Consider the following 15,354-nt stretch of genomic DNA (forward strand, 5'->3'; position numbering starts at 1 on the left):
ATTGGGAGAAGTACACCAACTGTCTCAATTCCAAAACACCATTTATTTAAAATATTCCATTATTTTAAATACCACTCCAAAAATGCTTTAGATCACTTCCAAGTTATGTTTTACGTATTGAAATATCTAAGCTTACTAGAGAAGGATTTTAACATATATCACTCTCCTTTTATGCATACAAAAATGAAGGTAATAAAATCAACTGGTTAAGGTATTCTAAAAAGTTTTACATTCACAGTCTTAGCTTTTTAATCACTTTTGACTTAGAGTTGTGTATGCGCACATAGAACAGAGACAAGCCATCACCACTCAGCCTTCTCTGATTTCTGGTCACAGAACCCAGGAGAATAACAAAATCGTTGTTTTATGCGACTGAGTTTGGGGTGATTTGCTACACAGAAGAAGATAACTGCAATGGCCCTCATTCACAAAGGACTTTGACATCCTTACAGGCCTTCCTCCACTTCTAGACCCTTCCATCCACTGGGTCACATGAGTGACCACTGCAGCACTCTAGGCTCCCAATTCCTTGACCCAACAGTGATGTCCTTATCTAAGCCACCTCAGCTGCCTTCTTTCAGTTGACAGAAAGGCAGGGTTTCCCGAGGAATTTAATGGCCACCTGAGAGGGATTGGGATAAAGAACAAATGGACGCTTCATCTTACTCCCACCCATGGGAGTAAGATGGGACTGTCAATAGCAGGACACTGAGCAGACCTGCGGATCACAAAGCCACCATGCCAACCTTCCTGTCCATCATAAGGGACATCACAGGGGAGGATTATGCAGGTAGTGAGGACATCTCCCAGGACCAGCCTCTTGCCTCTTCTGCCCTCAGGGCAGATACCAGGGGAGGCTTACAGCAGCAGTGCACCTTAGTGAAAGGGCTGGAGGAGTGGTGGTCCCTTGGAACCAGCGAAGGTAGCACATGCCCCAGCCTGAGGTGGCCTGAAGTGGCCAGGGTGTAGTGGGACCACGGGGACTGGCCAAGAAAATGGGGAATGTTGGGCCCGGGATGCTGGGCTCCATGCTCTTCCTGATGCTGGCGCTACAGCCTCTACAGCTGAGCCCAGGGAGATCCCTGCACCACCTCCCAAACCACAGAAGCTTCCACCTAGGCACCAGCCATCACAGAAACAACTGGAAGAAGCTGAAATCCTGCGACGGTGCCTTTGACCTGTACTTCATAGTGGACGCGTGAGTGGCTCTCCCGCCTGGCCCAGGTGCTCCTCAGGGCACCTCTGTCCACAGGACCACTGATGACAGGAAGTAGTCCAAGAGAACCCAGCCTCTGAGAGAGGGGAGACAAGAACAGTCTTGATTAGACCCAAGCAACACACCTCTGTGGCCTCCTTGTTCCTGAGTTAGAATTAGTGCCCCAGGCCTTTGTTCCCAGGAACATTTATATTTGGAAAGTAAACAAAACACCATAGAGTTTCTGGATGGTTGTCAGTCTCTCCACCAGCTTGACCTGGATCTGTGACCTGCACGTCCCTTAAACAGCTGGAGGGGCAGGTGATTGCTAGAAGCTGTCTTGTCAGCACTCGGAAGAAGCTCACTGTGATTTCTGGGTTTGTTTGGTGTTTGTTCTGTTTTGTTATTTACCCGAATGACCTCTGTTTTTCCTGGGCCCCAGGGAGATTGCCGTGTCATCTGTTAGGCATTCTCCTAGTGTCACTGCTTAGGAAGTCCTTTGCTTGGCTGGTTCTAAATGTTTTGCTTCTTCCTTTGACAACTTGGAGACCCACGTTACAGTTTGTGTGCACTTGATGAACAGTCTGGTCTTTCTGCTTGTGGCCTTGGGAAACCAGGGTTGTGCATTTTGTACCTTCTGGCCCTCAAGGAAGGAAAGGGAGGGGCGTGTCCTCAGACTGGACAGATTGCCTAGGTTCCATTTTCAACTCCTCCGTGGGGCTGAGGACAAATTTTACTCATTCAGTAGTAACAGCGGTATGGTTCCCAATATCACTGAAGCACTTTACGGTCCCCAGAGCCCTTTACTGCACATCTGTCATCCTCAAAACATTCTGGGAGGTAGAGTAGGGAAGGTATTTGCTTATGCAATCAACTGGAAAGGGGGAAAGCTCCTAGACATTGGATGAAGTAGCCCAGAGGTTAGTGGGTGTGACAGGACTGAGTCTTGCTGGATTCTGCAAAGGGGAAGAGGAGCTGAAGGTGTCCAAGAATGGGCCCTATGCACCCACTTCCCATCCCCAGGCCATCAGTGAGGAGTAAGCCTAGAGCATGGCTACAGTGGGCTAGGCCAGGTTTATCTGAAAGCACAGCACCTCATCCTCACCCGCTTCAGGCTCCTCAGTCTCCGTCCTGGCACTAACGTTAAAGACAATGGGAGCAAAAAACTTGATGGAGACCAGGAAGGGCCTGCAGTTTTCCCTGCTGGTGGGTATCATGATGTCAGGACAGCAGTGTCCCAGGCCTAGTTTGCAGGCTGATGAGAAAAAAAATGGTAATAAAACAGTCTGAGTAACACATGCTCCCTGGCCTGAGGCCAGGGTACCTGTTGGGTGTCCATACGTGAGGGATGAGAGCCAACGTGTCAGAATCGCTGGAGGCATTTCTAAACAACGAATTCTCCCTCTTTCCTTGTCTTAAAGCCCCAAGCAAAATGATCAACCATCCTGGTTTGCCACCCAAAGACCCTCATCCCCCTGCACATGGGTCTGGTCGTTTACCCTCCCCAGCACTCACAATGATGGAAGTCACCACCAGGGTGACCCACTGAGGTCACTGAGGGAGTGTGGCAGCCTTTTGCTACCTGGGATGGGGAGGATTTGCCAAAGTGTCTGCTGGAAGCTCGAGAGGCAGAAACACTGCCCACTGGATGGATGCGCCTCATCCCACTGACTCAGGTCTTCTTTGTTTTCAGGTCACAGAAGGCGAATGCTATTTGGAAGAACGTTTACAAATTAGTGGATGAAATAGTGGAGAAGTACACAAAGTACGGCTAGTGTTTTCTTCTGCCGGGCAGGGTACATAGCTCTTTAGACTCGGTGGTCACAGAAGTACCTTTGGTCAGGAGCACAGAGTCCACAGGGGTGTTCTGAAGCAGAAAGGACAGATCACGCTAGTTCCATCAGGTCTCAGCAGCTTTTTTGGCTCCTGCCTGAGGTCAGGCCACATTGTAGGGGACACAGTCTGCCCCTGAAGAGCGCACAGATTAATAAACAGGCAAACCAGTAACCAAACGCTGAGTTAAATTGTGCCAAGGGCTAAAAGAAAAGTGAAAAGGAATTTCTAGTAACTTTAAGGAAAAAGCAAGTATTCTTATCTTTTTAAAGTCAAGTATGACTTTCTAGGGGATGTGGAATTTTGAACTAGATCCTAAAGAATGGGGAAAAGAGGGTAGAAGAACGATGAAGGACATTTCTTGTGGAGTGAGTGGTCTACTTGACTGGAGAGTAGCGTTAACTCAGGGAAGGCTGAGAGATGAGTCTAGACAGAGCACGGTGGAGCCAGAACCACTGAGGATCATAATGCCAGGCCAAGGGGCTTAGAATTCCGCTGTGAGTAGTTGGGAGCTATAGATGATTCTTGAGCAAGTGTCTAATATGATACTTGAGGTCCTCCAGGTAGAAAGTCTGATACTAGTGGTTAAAATGATTTGTAACAAGAACCAAGAGCAGTAGAGAGCACAGCTAGGGACCTATGGTAGCAATTGAGAGAAAAAATAATGAGGGTCAATGGAGCAGAAGACAGTGGAGGGAGAGAAAAGGGAGGGATGTGTGAAAGGCTGAAAAGAGGTAGAATAATTTCTTTGAGATGGTCAGGACATGGGGAGGTGGGCAAGGAGAGAAAAGGGGTGAGTCTCAAAGTATTTTACAGTAGGAAAGAGGCCAGTTGGGAGACTCATGCAGAAGTACATGAGTATCTATCTTCTTGTGCATGCCTGTGTGTGTGAGAGAGAGAGAAAGACAGACAGAGAGATTTGGGGTGGGGGAGTATAAAGAGGGAGCAGGAAGGCCCTACACCTCCACAGGCCTCAGAATCCTTTACTAAGTTATAGGAACTTCCAGTGTTCAGGAAACGGGTCCCCGAAGCAATACACTTGGAATGGGAGCAGGGAAATTGACATGCACCCCCTTCCTGGTTGCTTGTTGACTTCGTCTTCATACTTCTCCAGCCCTGCCATGCGGATGTCCTTCATCACCTACTCCACTCAGGGCCACACCCTCATGAAGCTCACCTCAGACAGGTAAGTACTGCTTTAATCCCCCAGGCAGGCCTGGTGGGAGTGCTCACAGGGAAAAACAGGGAACTGAGGGGTTCCCTGAGACCTCATGCGGACCCACTGGGAGCAGGCTGGGCCAATCTGGGCTCCCCTCAGTGTCCACTCTGACCCACACAGCCCTGGCTCCATGGCTCCCACTGACCCCTGGCTGCGATGGCCCTGGCAGACCCCGTGCTGCTAGACCATCTCCGCCCCCTCTAAGCCCTGCCCTCCACCTGTCCTGTGTCCTCTCAGCGCTCTTCCCTTTCCTGAGAACTGGCTCACTGCAAGGACGCCTGGGATCTGGTGGAGCAGATGTGTGGGCCCTTTGTGAACATGGCCTGTGTTGGGCACCTGCTCTGTGTGTCACTCTCTGCTCTGGGCCAGTGGGGGAAGAGGGGAGGCACAGTCAGAACCAGGAGGCGGGGGTGGGCAGTGCTGAAGTGCTGGAGCTTCAGTGGAGGGGAGCTTGGTCCCTTGGTGGGTCTGAGACAAGGGAGCCCATGAGTGTGGGCTGGGGTGCAGGAGGGAAGCATCACACGCCAGCATCCTAGGCGGGCCGCTGGGAGGGCCCAGCGATGTGCCCAAAGCCCTGGAGGTGGGAAGCTACAGAGCTCCTGAGTAGCCGGCAGGGTCCGACGCTCGTGATGCAAATGACGGGAACCCAGGGAGTGTGTTGGTGCCAGTGCGTGGACACAGCACTCCCCATGCCTGGCTCCCAGGAGAAGCAGGGGCTGTGCTTCCTGTTAGGTGAGCTAGGGGAAGACGTGGTTTTTTTGTGTCCCTGTCTTCTGCATTTCAGAGACAGAGACCTGAGTGAGGTTGAGGTGGAAGATAGCAAGCCAGTGGGGGGCTGTCAGGCAGGTGGCAGAAAGAGAGGCGGGGGCTGGGCGGGGGCCTCTGGGGGAGGAGCTGCCCGTGGGGGACAGGAGGACCACTGCCTCCTCCAAGGCAGGGGTTCAGAGCCTGAACCAAGGGAGCTGTGGGGAGGCTCTTGAGGGTCTCCGGGGTCCTCTCTGGAAAGTAGAGGTGACGATGCCTTCCTCAAGGGAAGGTGTCAGAAGTGGGAGTGGGCTCAGGGGAGTGTAAAACGGGGTGGAATCTTAAGAAGTGAAGGGCCTGATGAGGGCATAAGCAGCCTAGTGCACAGAGCTGGGAGTAGGGACGGGGCGGGGAGAGCCCAAGAAAAAGGCCCGCTCAGGCAGGAGTGAAGCCTGGCCAAGCTCAGTCCCGGGCCAAAGGCTGGGGAGAGATGAGAGCTCCAGCATATTTGGGGGTGCTGTCAACAAAAAGGAAATCTTCCCAAAAGTGTCAGGAAGAGGGGAGGGTGTTTGTGCTGGGGTGCGCAGGGCCTGGTTTGGCCTCCACTGGCCCTGGGTCACAGCCTCCTCAGCTCCTGGGCTGGGTCAGGCAGGGCAGGACCTGGGGCTCTCAGATCGCACCTCGCGGCAGAATCCCTTCTGCGCAAGGCAAGAGCCAGCCTTCAGAGACCATGTTCTCCTTAGACTTGCTGTGACAGCTCAGCCCATCACACTACATTAGCCTGAACCTAAGCCCCACCCCTGGTGTGTCCCAGTCCCATCCCCTGCATCTGCTTTAACAGAGGCCGACTGCCCATCCCCATGGCAGCCTGGGGCCACTTCTCTTCCTCCCACATGGACGGGCCTCAGGCCTCTTTCCCAGCTTATGGTCTCTTTCTTCAGGAGCACATGAAGCCCAGGAGCCCTAGACTCTAACGGAGCATCCTGACTGCTTCCTTTAGTACCGATCCAGAGGGGGAAGTGGCTTGGAGGGACCAAGTCCACCTCACGAGTCTGTGGCAGGGGAGGAGGGCACAGGGCAGGGGTATCAGCAGAGTGACCTTTCCAAACTCAGCCTTGCCTGTTGGAAGGTGATGTGCCCTCACCAGGGACCCCTTAGGTGCCAGCAGTACCGCCAGTCACATTGGGGGTGCTGGATTCACAGGTGCGCAGCCATGGGTGCTCCCGCCTCACCACGGACGGTCAAGGCAGCGCCCTTGCTGAGTCCGCCGAGGTCTGCAAGCCTGAGACAGGGATGAGCACATTGAAAGCCAGGCCCTACCCATGGGACCAGCAAAGCAGCATCCTCCACACCCGCTGAATGGGGGACAGAGAAGCGTTGACCAAGGCCTGTCAGTGTCAAAAACACAGGCAGAGAGGTCACCACAGGGCCACATGTGTCCTCTCTGGTCCAGGCAGGTCTCCACAGGGCAGAATGGCACCAGGACAAGTGGTCTGTTTTGTAACAGTCAACCCTCTTTCCTCCTCAATTCCCTTTACTGATTTTTTTCAGAAATGAAATTCGTGATGGTCTTAGCAGACTTCAGAATATAGTACCTAGTGGAGCCACACACATGCAGGAAGGATTTAGAAAGGTACAGATCCTACAGCTCTGAGAATTTATTCTGCTTTACCAAGTTCTTAGAGTATTATTGGGTCATCTCACGGCCCTCCACCAACTTCCTTCATTTTGTTGCAGGCAAATGAACAGATTCACCGAGCTTACTTAGTAGGTAAGCTTCCTGCTGGCGTTACTGTGCTCAGGTGGGACAGAGCCAGGTGCGGGCCTCAGCGAGGGCTGGTGCAGACCCACCTTGGCCAATCCTAGCGCTGACCTTGGAGCGAGTCCCTTGTCCTCTCTGTGCTGCGGGTTCCTCCTCTGCGCAGTGAGGATTAAAACCACCCCCAGGGATGCTTCCGAGAACCACATGGCTTCATGCATTACATTCCTGGTTCTTACTAGGTATCAAGTGCTTGACCTATGGTTGGGCTGCATGAAAAAGAAAAGAGAACTTCCAGGGATGGCGAGCAGACGGAGTTCAGTTTAGGGAACAGAGACCTTGGTGTCCCCCTGGCTGCCCACACTTTGTCCACCACAGCTCTGGCTCTGCCTCCTTTTCCCTTGAGCCTCTTCCCTCCGGTTGACTCTCATCCTGTGACTGTGCCTCCACCAGTGGAAATGGCTGTACTTGGCCCAGACCACCTGCATCGAGACTGTAGGGTTGCAGCCCTTGTCAGGAAGGATGCATGGGCTGCTGGGGAAAGGCGGGGAGCTGGGCCGGGGCTGCTGCCCAAGCACCTTGACCTCGAGTTCTGAATAGCAGGACCCACAGAGCCAGCAGGAGTGCCTGCCGGCGCCGCCCAGGACAGGGCCCACTGCCCCCTGACCCAGGGGGTGTCTTGTGCAGTCGCTCGGCTGCTCCTCCCTGCGCTCACCTGAGAGGCTTGTCCTCGTCCAGTGAAGTAGCTGCAGTTGCCTTTCAGGGCAAAGGCCGTGCCACCTGCCCATAGTGAAGGTCCACTAGGAAGGGCTCTGATCCAGTCTCAGGCTCCTCGTCTGTCAAGTGGGTCCTGGGCTGAGGCCCCTTCTCCCTCTAGGCGCTCTGGGTGTTGGGTACTCGGGTCAGGGTGGCCTCTCCCCAGGAGGAGGAGGTGTGAGAGCAGTGCTGTGGGCCTGGCAGCCTGAGGCAGGTCACTCCAGGTGCCCTGCTGACCAGGCCACTCCCTGCTTCTTCTGCAGACAGCAGTGCTTCCAGCCTGATTATCACTCTGACCACTGGACCACTGCTGCCAAGGACGTTACGAGCAACTAAGCATGAAGTGAGTCTAGTCCATCATTACCAGCTTTGTGCTCCATGTATTGGGGTATTTTTACTCAAACCTTTTTTCCCTCTTAGGCTAACAAAGCTCGGAATATGGGGGCCAAAGTTTACTGCCTGGGCATGAAAGACTATAAGAAACACCAGGTAATTCAGAACAGCTAACCAGGTGTTCAGCTAACCAGGTGCCACTCTTGAGCCCAGATAGGGAATGCTTTCAAAGGCAGCTGTCCCAGAGACCCCCAGATGATGGCCCTCTACCCACCCCAACTGTTTGGAGAACACATAGCCACCGCCAATGTATAGCAAGTGTTGTGGAAACCTACACACCAGAGGTGTGGATGGAGGAGCTTTCCACTCGCTAAGGGTGGGCTGCTGGCAGACACCAGGATGTGGCCCTTGGAGTCCAACACATCATAAGGCAAGAGCCTGTCTCCTGGGACAGGATCTGCTGTGTCCTCAAGCCCTGGCTGTGTGCCCACCATCTCCACTTCCCTTGTAGCTGTATGATATTGTAGAAAGAAAAGACCAAATGTATGCGATAGACGAATTCAAGTCCCTGGAAAAGCTTGTTTCCTCGGTGAGTGTGGGCTAACCGTGAGAGGGGAGATGGGGTGTCTTCTCCCTATGCCTCTGCCATCAGTCTCCCTGACCCTGCCACCCCACTGTCTGTTCCAGCTGGTGGAAAATTCCTGCATGGAAGTGACGGCTGGGGACACTTACTTTGTCTGTTCAGGAGGTAGGAGCCAGAGTCACATATCTATACAGAAGTGTGTGGTTCTATGTGTGTGTGTGACACATTTGGGTGGGGTGTGGGTGTTGTGACTGTGGGGTGTGTGTACATGGTGTGTTTCTGTTTGTGGTGTGACTGTGTGTGTGTGTCGTATGTGTGGTGTGAGTGGAGTGAGTGTGTATGGTGTGTGTGTGGTGCCTATGACTGTGGTGTCTGTGTGTGATGTGTGTGTGTGAGCTGATTGTATGGAAATCTGTCCAACACATGAGTGTGCAGATATATAAGTCAGTGTGTCATTGTATGATGCGTGCACGTTGGGAGTTGTGTGTGGATATGCATGTGTAATTACTTTTATCATCCAGCTTTATTGACATGTAATTGAAATATAGCTCTGGATAAATTTAAAGTATACCACATAATGGTATAGACTTGAATACATATATTGGAAAAAGGTGACCAAAATGAATTTAGTTTATAAAACTAAAACAAAAATTTCTTTTAAAAATTAAATATATACTTCAAAACCTTCAACAATGCTTAGCAAATGAAATCCAACAACACATAAAAAATATAATACATCAAAACTAATTAGGGGGGGGACCTTGAAGATGGCGGAAGAGTAAGACGCGGAGATCGCCTTCCTCCCCACGGATACACCAGAAATACATCCACACGTGGAACAACTCCTACAGAACTCCTACTGAAGGCTGGCAGAAGACCTCAGACCTCCCAAAAGGCAAGAAACTCCCCACGTAACTGGGTAGGGCAAAAGAAAAAACAGAGACAAAAGAATAAGGACGGCACCTGCACCAGTGGGAGGGAGCTGTGAAGGAGGAAAAGTTTCCACACACTAGGAAGCCCCTCCACGGGCGGAGACTGCGGGAGGCAGAGGGGGGAGTTTCGGGACCGCGGAGTAGTGCACAGCGACGGGTGCGGAGGGCAAAGCGGGGAGATTCCTGCACAGACGATCGGTGCCGACCAGCACTCACCAACCCGAGAGGCTTGTCTGCTCACCCGCCGGGGCGGGCGGGGCTGCGAGCTGAGGCTCGGGTTTTGGTTTTGGACGGAGCTCAGGGAGAGGACTGGGGTTGGCGGCTTGAACATAGCCTGAAGGGGTTAGTGCACCACGACTAGCCGGGAGGGAGTTCGGGGAAAAGCCTGCACCGGCCGAAGAGGCAAGAGACTTTTTCTTCCCTCTTTGTTTCCTGGTGCGCGAGGAGAGGGGTTTAAGAGCGCTGCTTAAAGGATCTCCAGAGACGGGCGCGAGCCGCGGCTAAAAGCGCGAACCCCAGAGACGGGCGCGAGTCGCGGCTGAAACCGCGGACCCCAGAGACGGGCGGGAGACGCTAAGGCTGCTGCTGCCGCCACCAAGGGGCCTGTGTGCGAGCACAGGTCACTCTCCACACCCCTCTTCCGCGGAGCCTGTGCAGCCCGCCACTGCCAGGTTCCCGGGATCCAGGGACAACTTCCCCGGGACAACGCACGGCGGGCCTCAGGCTGGTGCAACGTCACGCCGGCCTCTGCCGCAACGTCACGCTGCCTCTGCCGCCGCAGGCCGGCCCCGCACGCAGTACCCCTCCTTCCCCCATCCCCCAACCCCCGGCCTGAGTGAGCCGGAGGCCCCGAATCAGCGGCTCCTTTAACCCCGTCCTGTCTGAGCGAAAAAACAGACGCCCTCCAGCGACCTACACGCAGAGGCAGGGCCAAATCCAAAGCTGAGCTCCTGTGAGCTGTGAGAACAAAGAAGAGAAAGGGAAATCTCTCCCAGCAGCCACAGAAGCAGCGGATTAAAGCTCCACAATCAACTTGATATACCCTGCATCTGTGGAATACCTGAATAGATAAGGAATGATCCCAAATTGAAGAGGTGGAATTTAGGAGCGAGATCTATGATTTTTTTCCCTTTTCCTCTTTTTGTGAATGTGTACGTGTATGCTTCTGTGTGAGATCTTATCTGTATACTCTTGCTTCCACCATTTGTCCTAGGGCTCTATCCGTCCATGACTTTTTTTTAAAAATTCTTTTTCTTAATAATTAAGTTTAATTGTAATAACTTTATTATACTTTACCTTCGTTCTTTCTTTCTTTCCTTCCTTCCTTCCCTCCTTTAGACAACGAATCACCCCAAACTGAGGAGGTGGTCTCAGGGAGCAGGATTTATGATTTTTCCCCCTTTACCTCTTTTTGTGAAGGTGTATGTGTATGCTTCTGTGTAAGATTTTCTCTGTATAGCTTTGCTTCCAACATTTGTCCTAAGGTTCTATCAGTCCCTTTTTTTTTTTTTTTTCTAAATATTTTTTAATTCAATAACTATATTATACTTTATTTTATTTTTACTGTATCATCTTTCTTTCTGTCTTTTTTCCTTCTTTCCCTCCTTCCTTCCTTCCTCCCTCCCTCCCTCCCTCCCTCCTCTCTTTCCTTCTTTGCTTCTTTCTCCCTTCCTTCCTTTCCTCCTTTCCTTCTTTCTTTACTCATACTTCTACTAATTCTCCCTACTTTTTCTCCCTTTTATTCTGAGCTGTGTGGATGAAAGGCTCTTGGTGCTCCAGCCAGGAGTCAGGGCTCTGCCTCTGAGGTAGGAGAGCCAACTTCAGGACACTGGTCAACAAGAGACCTCCCAGCTCCACATAATATTAAACGGTGGAAATCTCCCAGAGACCTCCATCTTAACACCAGCACCCAGCTTCACTCAACGACCAGCAAGCCACAGTGCTGGACAACCTATGCCAAACAACTAGCAAAACAGGAACACAACCCCACCCATTAGCAGAGAGGCTGCCTAAAATCATAATAAGGCCACAGACACCCCAAAACACACCACCAGACGTGAACCTGCCCACTAGAGAGACAAGATCCAGCCTCATCCAGCACAACACAGGCACTAGTCCCCTCCACCAGGAAGCCTACACAACCCACTGAAACAACCTTAGCCACTGGAGACAGACATCAAAAACAACGGGAACTACGAAAGTGCAGCCTGCAAAAAGGAGACCCCAAACACAGTAAGATAAGCAAAATGAGAAGACAGAAAAACACACAGCAGATGAAGGAGCAAGATAAAAACCCACCAGACCTAACAAATGAAGAGGAAATAGGCAATCTACCTGAAAAAGAATTCAGAATAATGATAGTAAGGATGATCCGAAATCTTGGAAGTAGAATGGACAAAATGCAAGAAACAGTTAACAAGGACCTACAAGAACTAAAGATGAAACAAGCAACAATGAACAATGCAATAAATGAAATTAAAATCACTCTAGATAGGATCAATAGCAGAATAACTGAGGCAGAAGAACGGATAAGTGAGCTGGAAGATAAAGTAGTGGAAGTAACTACTGCAGAGCAGAATAAAGAAAAAAGAATGAAAAGAACTGAGGACAGTCTCAGAGACCTCTGGGACAACATGAAACGCACCAACATTCGAATTATAGGGGTTCCAGAAGAAGAAGAAAGAAAGAAAAGGACTGAGAAAATATTTGAAGAGATTATAGTTGAAAACTTCCCTAATATGGGAAAGGAAATAGTTAATCAAGTCCAGGAAGCACAGAGGGTCCCATACAGGATAAATACAAGGAGAAACACCCCAAGACACATATTAATCAAACTGTCAAAAATTAAATACAAAGAAAGCATATTAAAAGCAGCAAGGGAAAAACAACAAATAACACACAAGGGAATCCCCATAAGGTTAACAGCTGATCTCTCAGCAGAAACCCTACAAGCCAGAAGGGAGTGGCAGGACATATTGAAAGTGATGAAGGAGAATAGCCTGCAACCAAGACTACTCTACCCAGCAAGGATCTCATTCACATTTGATGGACAAATTAAAACCTTTACAGACAAGCAAAAGCTGAGAGAGTTCAGCACCACCAAACCAGCTTTACAACAAATGCTAAAGGAACTTCTCTAGACACAAAACACAAGAGAAGGAAATGACCTATAGTAGCGAACCCAAAACAATATATAAAATGGAAATAGGAACATACATATCGATAATTACCTTAAATGTAAATGGACTAAATGCTCCCACCAAAAGACACAGATTGGCTGAATGGATACAAAAACAAGACCCTTATATATGCTGTCTACAAGAGACCCACTTCAGAACTAGAGACACATACAGACTGAAAATAAGGGGATGGAAAAAGATATTTCATGCAAATGGAAACCAAAAGAAAGCTGGAGTAGCAATTCTCATATCAGACAAAATAGACTTTAAAATAAGGACTATTAAAAGGGACAAAAAAGGACACTACATAATGATCAAGGGATCGATCCAAGAAGAAGATATAACAATTGTAAATATTTATGCACCCAACATAGGAGCACCTCAATACATAAGGCAAATACTAACAACCATAAAAGGGGAAATCGACAGTAACACATTCATAGTAGGGGACTTTAACACCCCACTTTCACCCATGGACAGATCATCCAAAATGAAAATAAATAAGGAAACACAAGCTTTAAATGATACATTAAACAAGATGGACTTAATTGATATTTATAGGACACTCCATCCAAAAACAACAGAATACACATTTTTCTCAAGTGCTCATGGAACATTCTCCAGGATAGATCATAACTTGGGTCACAAATCAAGCCTTGGTAAATTTAAGAAAACTGAAATTGTATCAAGTATCTTTTCCGACCACAACGCCATGAGACTAGATATCAATTACAGGAAAAGATCTGTAAAAAATACAAACACATGGAGGCTAAACAATACACTACTTAATAATGAAGTGATCACTGAAGAAATCAAAGAGGAAATAAAAAAATACCTAGAAACAAATGACAATGGAGACACAACGACCCAAAACCTATGGGATGCAGCAAAAGCAGTTCTAAGGGGGAAGTTTATAGCAATACAAGCCCACCTTAAGAAGCAGGAAACATCTCGAATAAACAACCTAACCTTGCACCTCAAGCAATTAGAGAAAGAAGAACAAAAAAACCCCAAAGCTAGCAGAAGGAAAGAAATCATAAAAATCAGATCAGAAATAAATGAAAAAGAAATGAAGGAAACAATAGCAAAGATCAATAAAACTAAAAGCTGGTTCTTTGAGAAGATAAACAAAATAGATAAACCACTAGCCAGACTCATCAAGAAAAAAAGGGAGAAGACTCAAATCAATAGAATTAGAAATGAAAAAGGAGAAGTAACAACTGACACTGCAGAAATAAAAAAAATCATGAGAGATTACTACAAGCAACTCTATGCCAATAAAATGGACAATCTGGAAGAAATGGACAAATTCTTAGAAATGCACAACCTGCCAAGACTGAATCAGGAAGAAATAGAAAATATGAACAGACCAATCACAAGCACTGAAATTGAAACTGTGATTAAAAACCTTCCAACAAACAAAAGCCCAGGACCAGATGGCTTCACAGGTGAATTCTATCAAACGTTTAGAGAAGAGCTAACACCTATCCTTCTCAAACTCTTCCAAAATATAGCAGAGGGAGGAACACTCCCAAATTCCTTCTACAAAGCCACCATCACCTTGATACCAAAACCAGACAAGGATGTCACAAAGAAAGAAAACTACAGGCCAATATCACTGATGAACATAGATGCAAAAATCCTCAACAAAATACTAGCAAACAGAATCCAACAGCACATTAAAAGGATCATACACCATGATCAAGTGGGGTTTATTCCAGGAATGCAAGGATTCTTCAATATACGCAAATCTATCAATGTGATAAACCATATTAACAAATTGAAGGAGAAAAACCATATGATCATCTCAATAGATGCAGAGAAAGCTTTCGACAAAATTCAACACCCATTTATGATAAAAACCCTGCAGAAAGTAGGCATAGAGGGAACTTTCCTAAACATAATAAAAGCCATATATGACAAGCCCACAGCAAACATCATCCTCAATGGTGAAAAACTGAAAGCATTTCCACTAAGATCAGGAACAAGACAAGGTTGCCCACTCTCACCACTCTTATTCAACATAGTTTTGGAAGTTTTAGCCACAGCAATCAGAGAAGAAAAGGAAATAAAAGGAATCCAAATCGGAAAAGAAGAAGTAAAGCTGTCACTGTTTGCAGATGACATGATACTATACATAGAGAATCCTAAAGATGCTACCAGAAAACTACTAGAGCTAATCAATGAATTTGGTAAAGTAGCAGGATACAAAATTAATGCACAGAAATCTCTGGCATTCCTATATACTAATGATGAAAAATCTGAAAGTGAAATCAAGAAAACACTCCCATTTACCATTGCAACAAAAAGAATAAAATATCTAGGAATAAACCTACCTAAGGATACGAAAGACCTGTATGCAGAAAATTATAAGACACTGATGAAAGAAATTAAAGATGATACAAATAGATGGAGAGATATACCATGTTCTTGGATGGGAAGAATCAACATTGTGAAAATGACTCTACTACCCAAAGCAATCTACAGATTCAATGCAATCCCTATCAAACTACCACTGGTATTTTTCACAGAACTAGAACAAAAAATTTCGCAATTTGTATGGAAACACAAAAGACCCCGAATAGCCAAAGCAATCTTGAGAATGAAAAAAGGAGCTGGAGGAATAAGGCTCCCTGACTTTAGACTATATTACAAAGCAACAGTAATCAAGACAGTATGGTACTGGCACAAAAACAGAAAGATAGATCAGTGGAACAGGATAGAAAGCCCAGAGATAAACCCACGCACATATGGACACCTTATCTTTGATAAAGGAGGCAGGGATGTACAGTGGAGAAAGGACAGCCTCTTCAATAAATGG

Source organism: Phocoena phocoena, chromosome 16, assembly GCF_963924675.1.
Source record: "Phocoena phocoena chromosome 16, mPhoPho1.1, whole genome shotgun sequence".
NCBI lineage: Eukaryota > Metazoa > Chordata > Mammalia > Artiodactyla > Phocoenidae > Phocoena > Phocoena phocoena.